Source organism: Alligator mississippiensis, chromosome 1, assembly GCF_030867095.1.
Source record: "Alligator mississippiensis isolate rAllMis1 chromosome 1, rAllMis1, whole genome shotgun sequence".
Taxonomy (NCBI): Eukaryota; Metazoa; Chordata; order Crocodylia; family Alligatoridae; genus Alligator; species Alligator mississippiensis.
In genome coordinates this window covers 42,261,771-42,275,134 of record NC_081824.1, presented here as the reverse complement: position 1 = coordinate 42,275,134, position 13,364 = coordinate 42,261,771, and the positions used below count along the sequence as shown (strand labels likewise).

The following is a 13,364-nucleotide window of genomic DNA, read 5'->3' as shown; positions in this document are numbered from 1 at the left end:
CTTGATCCAAACTGCTCCTTCCTGGCTCAATTTGCTGCTGTCGCAGGTACACGTGTATACACTGTCCAGGAGTAGTTTACTGTGGAACAATTTGCTCTTCAGTTTATTCAGTCACAATAATTGCATGTATAGATGCACCCACACAGTAATAATGGGCAACTTTAATTATCCACAAATAGACTACTACATCAATCTAACCCCAAGCTGAGATGCAGGGGTCAGTTTTTTTTACATAAGACTGTTTTGGGGAGCAATTAAATTATTCTTGACCCAGTTCTAAGTAGTGCATAGGATTTAATGCAAAGGGTAAGCATTATTGAACCACTTAGCAATAGTAGCCATGATGCAATTAGTTTTGACATTTATGTAGGAAGGGAGATAAGAAGAATATCTACCACAGTAGCCTTTAACTTTAAAAGATAAACTATACCAACACGAGGAATCTAGTTAGACTAAAGCCAAAAGGGGGCCCTGAGGAGGTACAGAACTGGCAAGCAGCATGGGAACTGCTTATGAACACCATATTGGAGGCACAAAACAAATCCATACTGCAAGTCAAAATATACATATTAAAAGGAACATGGACAAAAAAGAAAACCAGCGTGATTTAAATGGCAGAGTTGCAAAGGCAATAAACAGAAAAAAGGCTTCTTTTAGAAGATGGAAGACAAATCTTAATGGGGAAAATAAAAAAGCAGACTCTGGCTAATCAAATGCAAAACCATAATAAGACAGGCTAAGAAACAATGAGGAGAAACTTGCTAGTGACATGAAGTAATAAAAAAAAAAAAGTGCTGTATTTTCTCAAATCTAAGATGAGGGCTTTTCCCCCATTCAGCATGGGAGGAAACCCCTTGCTTTAGTTTTAAGTATGGGACAGGCAAGCAGCTGCTAGGTTTTGGATGGGGCCAGGGTGTTTCTTGTGGCAAGAAGTGGGTGAGTGGAGGGGGAGGAGTGAGGGAAAAGAGATGCGAGGTGCTGCGGGGAGCACGGGGGAAAGGGTGACAGGGAAAAATGCAGGGGAAGGGATACGAAGAGTGAAGGGAGCACAGGGAAAGGGCAAGGGGGAAGGGGAGTGCAGGGATGGAGGTGCATAGTGCAGAAGGGAGCACAGGGGAAAGGGTGCATGGTGCTGGTGGGAGCATAGGTAAGGGTTGCACAATAGAGGGGGAACAATAGAGAAAAAGGGCAGTGGAGGTAGTATGGGGAGCACACCGAAGGGGTACACAATGCAGTGGCAGTACCAGGAAGCCCAAAACAGGGGGGAGTGCAGAAAAGGGGCAAATGGAGCCAGGGGAGCATGGGAAAGAGATGCACAGAGCAGCGGGGAGGAACTGCTGCAGCTCTGGCTCCAGCTCTGACCCTTGGGGCTGAAGCCACTATTGTCTGGCCTGGAAACGTGTTCCATACCCCAAGCCAGACAGAGTAAGTGCAACTACAAAGGTAAAGCAGAAAGGTATGGATGGAAGCAGGCATCACAGGCGGCAGGGGGGAGACAAGGGGAATGGGCCAGGCTGCCTACCCCTGAACCAATGCTTTCCCTGCCACTATTTTTCCTGTGGGCTGCTTCACACGCCCCTACAAGACATCTTGGGGGGGGGGTATGTGGGGGATATTGTGTAATTCATAGATTCATAGATGTTAGGGTCGGAAGGGACCTCAATAGATCATCGAGTCCGACCCCCTGCATAGGCAGAAAAGAGTGCTGGGTTTAGATGACCCCAGCTAGATGTCTATCTAACCTCCTCTTGAAAACCCCCAGGGTAGGGGAGAGCACCACCTCCCTTGGGAGCCCATTCCAGACTTTGGCCACTCTAACTGTGAGGAAGTTCTTCCTAATGTCTAGCCTAAATCTGCTCTCTGCTAGCTTGTGGCCATTATTTCTTGTAACCCCCAGGGGCACCTTGGTGAGTAAAGCCTCACCAATTCCCTTCCGTGCCCCCATGATGAATTTATAGGCAGCCACAAGGTCGCCTCTCAACCTTCTTTTGCGGAGGCTGAAGAGGTCTAGGTGCCCTAGTCTCTCCTCACAGGGCTTGGCCTGCAAGCCCTTAACCATACGCGTGGCCCTTCCCAGGACCCTCTCCAGGTTATCCACATCCCTCTTGAAGTGCGGCACCCATAATTGCATGCAGTATTCCAACTGCGGTCTGACCAGCGCCTGATAGAGGGGAATTATCACCTCCTTGGTTCTGTTTGTCATGCATCTGCTGATGTACGATAAAGTGCCATTAGCTTTTCTGATGACTTCGTCACCCTGATGACTCACGTTCATCTTGGAGTCCACTAGGACTCCAAGATCCCTTTCCGCTTCCATGCCTCCAAGCAGGACATTTTTCCTCCCTAGGTGCAGCACTTTGCATTTCTCCTTGTTGAATTGCATTCTGTTGTTTTGTGCCTATATGTCCAACCTGTCCAGGTCCGCTTGTAGTTGTTCCCTGCCCTCCAGCGTGTCCACTTCTCCCCACAGTTTTGTGTCATCCGCAAACTTGGACAGTGTACACTTCACTCCCTCATCCAAGTCACTGATGAAGACATTGAAGAGTATCGGTCCAAGGACCGAGCCATGCAGGACCCCACTGCCCACACCCTTCCAGGTCAATACCGACCTGGAAAAAAAAAAAACAAAAAAAAAACCCCAGCACTTTACTGGAAGAGGAAACATGTCAATTTGACCCGGCTCCACAGAGTTTGTATAGATAGCTTTAGAAAAAAAGCACCAAAAAATCTCCCTAATTCAATCAGCTATTAGAAAAAAGTGTCAAAAAGCCCCACTGAAGTGCCCAAACTATAGACATTGGGTGAACAGGGCCCAACTAATACAATGCCTCTTCTGGGCTTGTGCTGCACTCATCACAGGGGCATGCTGAATTTAAAAGCACTGTTCTCCACTCCACCCCGCCCCTGTCTGTAGCAGCCATAAAGTATTACATCATTTAACTATAAATGCATTAAAGCATTATGTGGAGACGCTACATTTTCAAAGACTTAAAGGAGAAGTGAAAAAACAAATAAACAACCCCCCCCCCCCTTCATTGTATAAATCAAAATCGAGAACAGCAAGTCTGATATACCACGTTTATTATAATCTCAACAACTGTGAATGCCTCATTGATCTTGGGCATGGGGTTTCTTCTGAATTTTTTTTTAATGTTTGAGATACTGTTGAGTCATTTGTTTTGTTTGAAACTCTACATCTGCTGACTTAGCAGCATTCTGCTTTTCTAAAATGATCTTCACTTTTCCTTAGGCTAAACAACAGGTGGTAAAAATAACAATGCGTCTAATGTATATACTGCTTTTAAGAAAAATTAGAGCAAGAGCATTTCAACAATTTATTGTTCTTGTCCATAACACTCCTAGTAGTCGAGAATGAGTTTTGAAGACTGAGCCAGATCCTCAGCTGTTGCATCATGGCGCTGCTCCACTGACTTCACTTCAGCTATACCGATTTACATCAGCTGGAGATCTGATCTACTACATCTTGTGCTGGGATGAGAAAAAAAAAAAATCAAAGCACAAACACATGGTAGTCACGGGCATTTTTGGTGGCCTGATTCAGTGGTGTCAGAGATACCTGCAGGCTTTCAGCACTGCTCGCACCAGGAGGTGGGACCATATTCAACAGCAACTAACACTGAGGGTTTAACAGAATACATAGTCCATCCACCCAGCTGAAGAGAAAAAAAAAACCAACCCTATTATGCTTTATTGAATTATATGCCGTTGATGTTAAAATGAGTTTATCATACACTGTATTTTCTAGAAATAAGATACATCTATGTATAAAAGATGTACCCACCAAAAGCAGATAAAATTATGGAGAATAGTTTTTAACATTAAATACAACTGAATTTTGATCAGCTTTGTTGATTTCCCCCCCCCCCTTTCTTTTGTTATATAGCTTTGCTGTGTAAGATGCATTTTATTTTTTAGAGAAAAGCTGCATCTTAGACCACAGAAAATACAGCACTAAGAAAAAGCAAGCTAGTTAGCGGGGGAAAAAAAAAAAAAAGAGTCCTTATATGCCAACGTTGCCCTGATCCTGTATGTACTTTATATGCAACATTTCCATTGATTTTAACAGAAATTCCATATACTTAGTGTGGACAGTGGAAATGGTATTTTTGTGTCTACTGGTTTTTCTGTCATTAAAATCGACTTTAAATCATATACCCTATGGGATTATCTACTCTGCCCAAATACCCAAGCCAATTATGAACAAGCTGGCTTGGACAGTAGAAGCATTAAAGCCATGTTAGTACAAAACTCTGCCCTGGCTAATTTGCCCTGCTGAGAAGCAATGGGCTCCAGTCCAGGAATGCCATGCTAATACAGTTATTAATGCTCCAGTACCCAACCTAGGACACTGTGATTGAAGAAGGTGAAGAGTTTTTATTCTTTCTAGTGGAAGAAGGTTCAGGCCAGTCCAGAGTACTACAACTTTTCTATTTGAAGTAATAACATTGCTCTCAATGCAGTCCAGGTGTCATCAAGATTCATCATCTTGGGCACCCTGAATACATACAGAGGTGGCTCCTCCGATATATTTATAAGGGGAATAAATGTCAATCAGAGCTACCCCAGGATTATCCCCATTGTTTCTGGACCAGTCACACAAATACTAAACTTGAGGTTGTTCATTGAGTTTGTACAGATCAGATCCCCCTTTTCTTAATATGACTATCAGTTCCTTAAAGCAGATGTCAAGGCTTTCAGACAACGCTCTCCGAGAAGCAGCCGGACTTGGGGATGCTGAGAGAAACCTGGGTCCAGTGACTGGAAGAGGATGGAGTCTAGGGCCATATAAGCCCAGCTCCCTGAGATGAAACTTGAGGCTGAGCCCTGCTAGGTTGAGTGGGAACTCTACAGGCTCTGGGGTTTAAGAAACTTTTCAGGGGACAGAGCTCATACTGCAGCTCAGTGAATTTGTGCTTCATGTTGGTCTTATTGCTATTTTACCCGTGAGGCATGAGTGTGGCTGTAGGGGAGGTCAGAGGCCATAAAGGGCACCTGGGAAGGGGTGCTGTTGGGACTTTGCTTAGGGAAGAAGCACACCCCAGTGAATAAAGTAAGTGGTGACAGAGCCCAGAGGCCCAAGGCTTCTAGAATGGACTGCCTAAAGTCTAATGAACTGTGCAAGGGGCACAAGAGCCCAGTGGACTGAACAGACTGGAGCAGAGCACCCTACCCAAGGCCACATTCTGCTTCTCCAGAGAAAGCCTCCCAAATTCATAATGATGGTAACCAGAGAGGAAGGGAAAGGGTTAATATGGTCACCAAGGGTCACTGAAACCCTCCGAGGTGCGTCTCATTACAGGTACACATACCAGTAAACATCCAGAACATCCCAAGGGATGATCCTATCCAGCCATTAGGCTAACGTGAACCTTGTAGGAAAAGAGCAGCACATAACTCAAATGAATTGACACAAATCCCGTTGTATAAAAAGAATCATGAAATTTAGAGGGCAGAGGTGCAAACTCCATTCTGCATCTATTTGGCAGTGGTATAAACTTGTGCAGTCCTATGAGTCTATGTGAATATTTCTCCATCTTACCTAAATTATAGATGCTTATACTCCTTAGGATAACTACATAGCAGCAACCACACTATTAGGTACTATTTCCTATTCTGGTTTTATAATTTCTAAGAAAAATAAACTCTTTCATGTCATCCGTAATGAGCAGTTTTCAAATAATAAATAGCTAATTTTTGTATTACACTTTTTATCCAAGTTTCTTAAAAGTCTTTCAGTGTGGCCGAATTCCCTGAACAAAATCCTGGGCATACTCGAGTCAAAGACAAAATTTACATGGACTTAAGTAGGGCCACAGTTTCTCACATCGTGATTACACATGTGCAGGACAGCTTCTACTGAATGGAAAGCAGAGGGGAGCAAATGCTGGGAAAGAAGTGTCAAGAAAACTACAGTATAGCAGGGGACAGACTAGCTCCAACATTTAAACCTAATTTTTTCCCACTATGCTTACAGGAAAGTAAGAGAAAGGACATTCCCCAAAGTAATTTACTGAACAATTTTATTGCAGACCTAAGGTCAAAGAAGGCTGAACTAGGTCAACAGTCCATCAGGATACACAAGTCTTTCAATACAATTATGAATCCAAATGCTAAGTTTGGCATTCATTCACTACACAAGTTGGATTCAAAATGCTTCTTAGCAGATACAATTAGGAAAAATCTATTAATACATTGAATTATTGTGTTATGTGACTATGTAAATGAATTACTATCATTATTAGTATATATTTCTTGAAGTCTCAGAACAGCAGAGGCTCCCTATGCCTGAAGGATGACTGCATCCCAAAGCTTGCCAAGAACTCCCCCCCCCCCACTACTCAGTTGGTCTAATAAAAGATATCACATCTACTCAAAGAACCTTACCTACTGATATTACATATACACACACACAGGGCATATCTACACATGCATTTATACCAGCTTAAATCTACTGCACAGCAAGAGGAAATAGGCTGGCGTCTACATGTGCAGGTAGGACCTCAGGACCATCACTTGCATCTACCAAGGACATTAATGAAGCTCCAACCATGCAAAGATTTAAATATATGCACAATTTTTGCAGGCATGAATGAGCAGCCTACCATGTGCCCCTGTGGCCACTGAGAGGGAGCCCTAGCATCCAGCCACATAGCTCCTGGCACTTGGGACTAACTTTAGTCCCAAATTGAAGCCAGAGCCAGCTGCCAGCATTTGGGACTAAACTTTAGTCCCAAATTGAGCCAGAAGATATGGCCAGCCAGGAGCCCTGGGGCTGGGCTCAGGCTGGCCCCCTAGGGGCTGGGCATACCCAGAAGGGAGGCCCCCTGGGTTACTAAGCAGTAGTTTTTCTACATGTGCATTACTGCGGAGTAATTAATTGGGTGTAATTTGGTACCTTCATGATACAGGTATCAAATTTACATTCAAGGCAGTGTAAGTCACCATATTTACTACATAGTACAAGCGTGCACGTGTAGACATGCACCCGTACTTTGCAGTAATTTCAGTTACTCCACAGTAAATGTACATATATGTAGATGCGCCCAGAGTGTACTATATCTCAGTACAGTAGTATATTATATTAAATTTATACATTTGCATACAGAAATATAGACATATGTATATCTATAGCTAGAGTATGGTCAGTATATATGAATATATTTATACTAATATCTGTAAAAGAATGTATAATATTCATTATTGTTACTACACAAGTAAATATTTGGAAATAATTTGAACAAAGAAAGTTTGGGAGAAACTTGCAGCGTTTGTAACATTTATTTTGTTAAGCAAAAGGCTTGTCAAATGCTTTCCCTCTGGTTCAAAATTAAAAAACAAATAAATAAATAAATAAATAAATAGTATTATTGTTTTGAATGCCATGCCCAAGAACTAACATATGCTTGCCCTTCCATTTCACCCTAAAGCCTGATACAATCTCTCTACTGTGATTTTTCTGCAGACTGTAAAATGTTGATTATGTATACTATTTCCTGTACTGATGGGAAATATATAGGTATATATTTGTAATATTAATTATTAACATTTAAGTAAAAAAAGATTGGAATACATCATTCAAATTGTTATATGTACTTTGATATATGTTGGTCAAGCTAGTTAAACAATTATTATAGAAGAGTACTGTTCATCATACAAGGTTATTACCTGCAGTCTTTACAAAGGCAAAGCTCCTCATTCATATCTAAAAGTCTTCCAGAGTGAGGGCTAAGAAAGGACCTCAGGAACATCACTTGCATCTACCAAGGACATTAATGAAGCCCCAACCTTGCAAAGATTTAAACATATGCACAACAACTTTTACAGGCATGAATGAGCCCAGGCATTTTACCAGGACTGGACTGTTCTTGTGTCAAGCTACAGAACTGCTCAATTCTTTGCAGGTCAGACAAAGAGACAGCTACACAAAGGCTTAAGTGCAGACCTAAAAGTTTGTGTCAATGTTAAAGTCTGTAGGACATAAGTAGGCAATGAAGCCTTTGTCTTTTGCAACTGCCCCTTCAAATAAAAGCCAAGTTCTGCCCTGGCCTACACATGCCTCCACAAACAACATCTACTGGAGTCATGCAAAGAAAGAAATTAGCTTACAGCTAGTGATTTTTTTGTGCCGTGTTATGAAAGCCATCCTTGTCATGTACCCTAAAGCAGAGGGCAGGTGCATCTTCATATTCTAGCCTTGATCTCATTTCCACAACTGCTGCTCTGCCAAATTTAAGTGGTAGCCTTTAAATTACATTGTTTTCAAGTCATTCTGCTAGCATTTTAATTTTCTGTTTCGTGCCATCTGATCTCAGTAAAAAAAACAACAAACCACAAGAATTATACATGTAAGTATGTAATTATTTTTTGATAAAGGCAACTAGATAGGTCTGTTTTCTGACAAGAAATTATGATAAAAACTGATGTAGGAACATGAAGAAACAGAGATTCATGGCACATACAGGAAAAAGGGAAACCTATAAATATTCCAATAAATTAAAAAGGCTAAATAAAGTGAGCATGGGCTGATTACTTGAAAGGAAAGTTTCTATTGATCCAAGCATATAGAAGATGGAAAATAACTTACTAATTTCTGTTTACGGGAAGAGAGGAAAGGGGAGGAATCTTCCCAGGTATAAAGTGTATAACTGCTCCCAAAGCCATTTTTGGTTCAGAAAGGAGACAAAAATGAGTCTGACTTTGTTTTAAGTGAAGGGGGTGGGGAGGTAGGTGGGAAGTCCATGGGACCAAGATCTTGGCCTATTATTTTAACAATCCTTAGGAGCCAGCTACCATTAATGTCTTCTTGCAATGAGATATTTTAGGCTGTTGGATGCTTCAGTGAGAAGGCTCAGCATCTTTACATAAATCTGGGTCCTGTGCTTTAACTGGATCTTTTTCTCTGATGAAAGTGTAGGACAGTCCTAAATAAAATAATCTTGTTTTTCTATACGACAGTTAATGGATTTCATTTAACGTGCCTGCCAAATACTGGTGACCTAATGTTTATACGAGTTTTAAAACTATACACATTAAAAGATTAGAAGCTTTGACTTGTGAAAAACTTTAGCCATTATTTCTATTTGTGGATTTTTCATTTGTTATATGGAAGAGTAATAACAGCTGCACATGTGCAAAACGAAAGAAGCTGCTGAAGGCACCAGTCTTCACAATGCCAAGGCCAAGCCCTGCAAACCCTAACACACACACGTTCTCATGGACTTTAGCAGCACTACACGGAAGTAAAATTTACTTTAGTGAGGGAGGACTTCCAAGGGCAAGACACTTGCTTGCATAAGGGTTTCTAGTAATACAATACCATCAGCACTAGCTAACTAGAGAGCTGCCATGCATTAGGATTTCCTAATTAAAGAGTGAATAACTGTTGTGCAGTGGGCCCAGAGAAAGGGAAGGGAACTAACAAGGAACTGGAAGCACTTTGCTGGCAGAAGGGGGCTGGGCACCCAAAACTGGGGCAGGCAGAAATATGAATGACAGAAGACATGGGGAAGCCTTGTTTCTCTCAACAAATCTTGCTTCCCCCCCCCCTGCTTTTTGGAGAGTCCAGGGAAGGGCAAGAAAAATGGTTAGAGGGCTGGGGAATGGGACTTAATGAGGAGAGGCTGAAGAAACCAGGCTTATTTAGTCTGCAGAAGAAAAGGCAGAGAGAGGTTACCTGAAGAGAGGTTCGAAAGAGGATGGAGACTAAACTGTTCTCAGAGGTGGCAGATGACAGAACAAGGAGCAATGGTCTCAAGTTGCAGTAACGGAGGTTTAGGGTAGATATGAGGAAAAACTGATGAGGATGGTAGTAAAAGGGCTGGAACAGGCTACCAGGGAGGTTGTAAACCTCCCATCCCTAGAGGTTTTTAAGACTGGGCTAGAGAAAGCCTTGGTTGGGATGATCTAGTTGGGGCTCATCCCCCTGGTTGGACTGGATCAGTGGCTCTCAACCTTTTTTGAACAAGGACCCATTTGTGAACATGGATGGCCAGTCCTGAGCCAGCGCCTCTCAGTCCTGACCCGCTGCCTCCAGGCCCCAGCCCCGCAGCGTGTGGGAAGGGGGGTCGTGGGGGCCTCAAGCAGCCCCTGGCAGGCTGCATCTCCGCCCGCCTGCAAGGGAAATCCTGCCGTTTCCCACGTTTTTCTCCTTTAAAGAAAAACCCATTTCTCAAGTTGACAACCCTTTCATATTGGGTCACCACCGGGGGCTGAGAAAGGCTGGACGCGGGGACCTCCTGAGGTGGGTCAGTCCGGCGGGGAAAGGAAGAGCTCTTCAGCCTCCCCGCCAGGTGAGCGGCGAGAGGGGCACGGACATTGTTCCACCGCATGGCATTCAAGCCGCAGTAGGAACCCCCCCCACAAAGCCTGAAGTTAAAAATCCTGCTTTGCGATGGCTGAAGGCCCCAAGCAGCATTTGCCATTTTCTCCGCTCCTCCCTGCATCCAGGTCCCCTCGGCGGGGCGCCCCGCGGCACTCACCTCCCCGGGTCCCGAGGGCGGTCGGGGATGCCCTCCGCGGGGCTCGGCTCGCTGGTCGCCCCGGGCCGGGAAGGGCCGCCGGAGCGGGGACGCAGCCTCTCACCTCCGCCGCGGCGGCCCCGCTCCTCGCCCGCCTCCGGGGCGGCGGCGGGCGCTGCAAATGGCTGCAGCGGCGCGGGGCCGGGGCAGCACAGCCCGCTCCGTGCGGGCGGGCGGGCGGGCGAGGAAGGGGCTGGGCCGGCCTTTGTGCGCGCCCACCCCCCGCACGCAGCCGCACGCGCTGCTCGCCCCCTCGCCCGCCAGCGCCGACCTGTTGCCTCGGCCCAGCTGCAATGCAGCGGCTGCCCTGGGGGTGCGGCGCGGGAGGCTCCGGCTCCGCCCGGCCGCAGCCCCGAGGGGCGGCGTGGGGAGGCACCTGCGGGGCGCAGCCCCCGGGAGCCGCGACAGCCCGCCCGTGCCGCCAGGTGGAGGAGCCTTTCCACCCCGCGGGAGGCACGGGCAGCGATAGCTCGGGCGTGCAAAATGTGCCGCGCGCGAGTTTTGAGGCAGGTAATGAATGCAAAACCCAAGGCATTCCCAGAGAGCCCTGACCCACTTTCGCGGGGGCTCATGGCCGCGTGCCTCGAAATAAAGAGACGCTTCAGCTTGGAGGACCCGGGTCTCACTCATTCACTGGGAGTTAGAGACATATATATATATGTCTCTAACTCATATTAGAGACATATATAGAGAGACATATATGTATATGTATATAAAAATTCTTGGTCTGCCCAAGAGTAATCTCTGGATGCAGCTTGCATAATTTCTGGGCCATCACAGCTACTTCACTCTTATGCAACCACCCCTTTATATGTCATTTGGTCCGGATCCCCTATGTGCTCCCTGAGGTGCTCTAGATCCAGTCCTTGGGCTGATCCAAATGCAGGATCAAGGTCTTAATCCAGGAGGCTGCAATGCCCCACTGCAGCTATGCTTTGTTTCCAGAAACATTGTGAGCCCTAAGTCCTGTTTAGATTTTGTCGGCAATGATTAGCAGGTCCATGCTGGTCCTTCTTAGCATGTGGTTCTTCCCCTTTCCCATTCCCGTGGGGATTGCAACTTGGATGTCTTATGCGTCTGCTTCTCCGGTATCTTACCGTGCTGGGAGACCAGTCTTGAGCAGCCTTACAGAGCAACTACCTTGTCTTCCCTTACACCACTTCCATCCAGGCATTCATTCATGGAGCTGTTTTAGCTCCACCAGCTATCTGTTAATGTAGCTGAGTAATCATAGTTCATGTGGTCCCAACCAGGCTCTCTTCCCTGCCTGCTTCCCTGTTACAAGCCTTACTATGCCATACTGCCCCTAGTCCAGTTAAACACTTATATGTCTGAATAAATGTCAGCACTGGAAATCAATGGAAACAACTCATGTATAAAGTTATACCTGTGCTAAGTGCTTTGCTAGACTGGGCCCTTAAATTGTATTTTATCATTTAGTTATGCTGTGAGACCCCTAATGCATAGTTTGATGCCATTAAAATAAATACCTGATTAAAAAATAATAATGTACTGTGGCAGGAGACCTTAAATAACTAGGATGCAGGTGTGGTTAGAGTCTTTAGTCTAATGCTGAATTTCCTGACTTTTGCCCAATTCATATCCTTTACATTTTTTGAGGGTAGGCTTCTCTAATGTAGTTTGTTCCTAGGTAGCTGGAAGATGCTTCCATTAAGTATAAGCAGATGCATAAATGTCTGCCAAAAATAACTCTTCACATCATGGACTAATCTCCTTCCTGCTATTTTGTAGTGTTTTACATGCGGTATATCTCAAGTTCACATTCAGACTGGAGAAGTGGTACAAACTCTCTAGCATTTAGTAGCTATTTTCTTTTTTATAATTCTAGTCAGTCTTTTCATGTATGAAGTATTGTCTCCCCTTGAGATGTCTGAATTCACACTGATGAGTGTTATGTAACCAGACTGTGGTATCATATGTTAGAGCCTTTGTGTTCCTTCCAAATCACACTTTTCAAATATATCATAATTTTAAGTAACATTAAATTTACTAAACTATCTTCAGATTCAACAGTTATACCATATACCAAGCAGTCACTAAACGCACAGTAGGGCTATGCGAAATGTTGGTAGCCATTTCATTTTGGAGGTGTTTCAGCCTGTTTCAGCACCCAAAACACAGAATCCAAAATGAAATGGAAGGCTCCGAAACATTTCTGAAACGAAACGAAACCATTCAAAATGTTTCGGAAATGTGTCGGATGTTTCAGAGCCAGGCTTGCAGGGAAACAGAAACTAAGAAGAGGGAGGGGGGAAGAGGGGCAGAAGGACTGCTCCGATATTGACATCTGTAGCTGGCCAGTGTCTGCGATCTGTCCCTGAGGTCCCTTCCAATCCCAGTGCTTTGGAGGAGGGACAGCAGCCTGCTGTCATCCTGCACACAGATCCAGGGGCCTGCACCCCGCAGGAGGAGTCCAGCACACCCCCCGCAGCCCTCCCGGGGGGCGCAGCCCCCGATATGCATGTGGGATGACAGCAGGGTGCCACTGCTGGCTGTGCCCAGTGACAGCACTCGAGTTTGCTTGACACAGACCATGCTGGGCACAGCCAGGGAAGCCATGGGAGAAGCCCCCGTGGCTGCCCTGCCCAGTCCCATCCCCCACCTGGCTCCAGCCTCCTGGCACTTTAAAAAAAATAAATAGCGCCGCACTCACTGGCTTTGGCAGCGGTGATCAGGGCCTCCAAGGGCTCATGGCAGAGCCCCCCTGTACAGTGCAGAGCAGTGGGGGGGCAGCAGGGATTGACCCCTCCCCAATCCAGTACCCGCATGGCAGCTGCCCCATGGCATGGGTGCAGTGCAGCTCAG

The 13,364-nt window shown here is 45.3% G+C and overlaps 1 protein-coding gene across 1 annotated transcript in view; it reads right to left on the bottom strand.

The window, feature by feature from the left end:
* Nucleotides 1–10,987, bottom strand: part of KBTBD11 (kelch repeat and BTB domain containing 11) — a 35,827-nt gene extending 24,840 nt beyond the window's left edge. The window contains exon 1 of the mRNA XM_059730182.1: nt 10,500–10,987. The gene's annotated coding sequence lies outside the window, so the exon portion shown is untranslated. The remainder of the gene's footprint in view (nt 1–10,499) is intronic.
* Nucleotides 10,988–13,364: the final 2,377 nt, after the last annotated feature.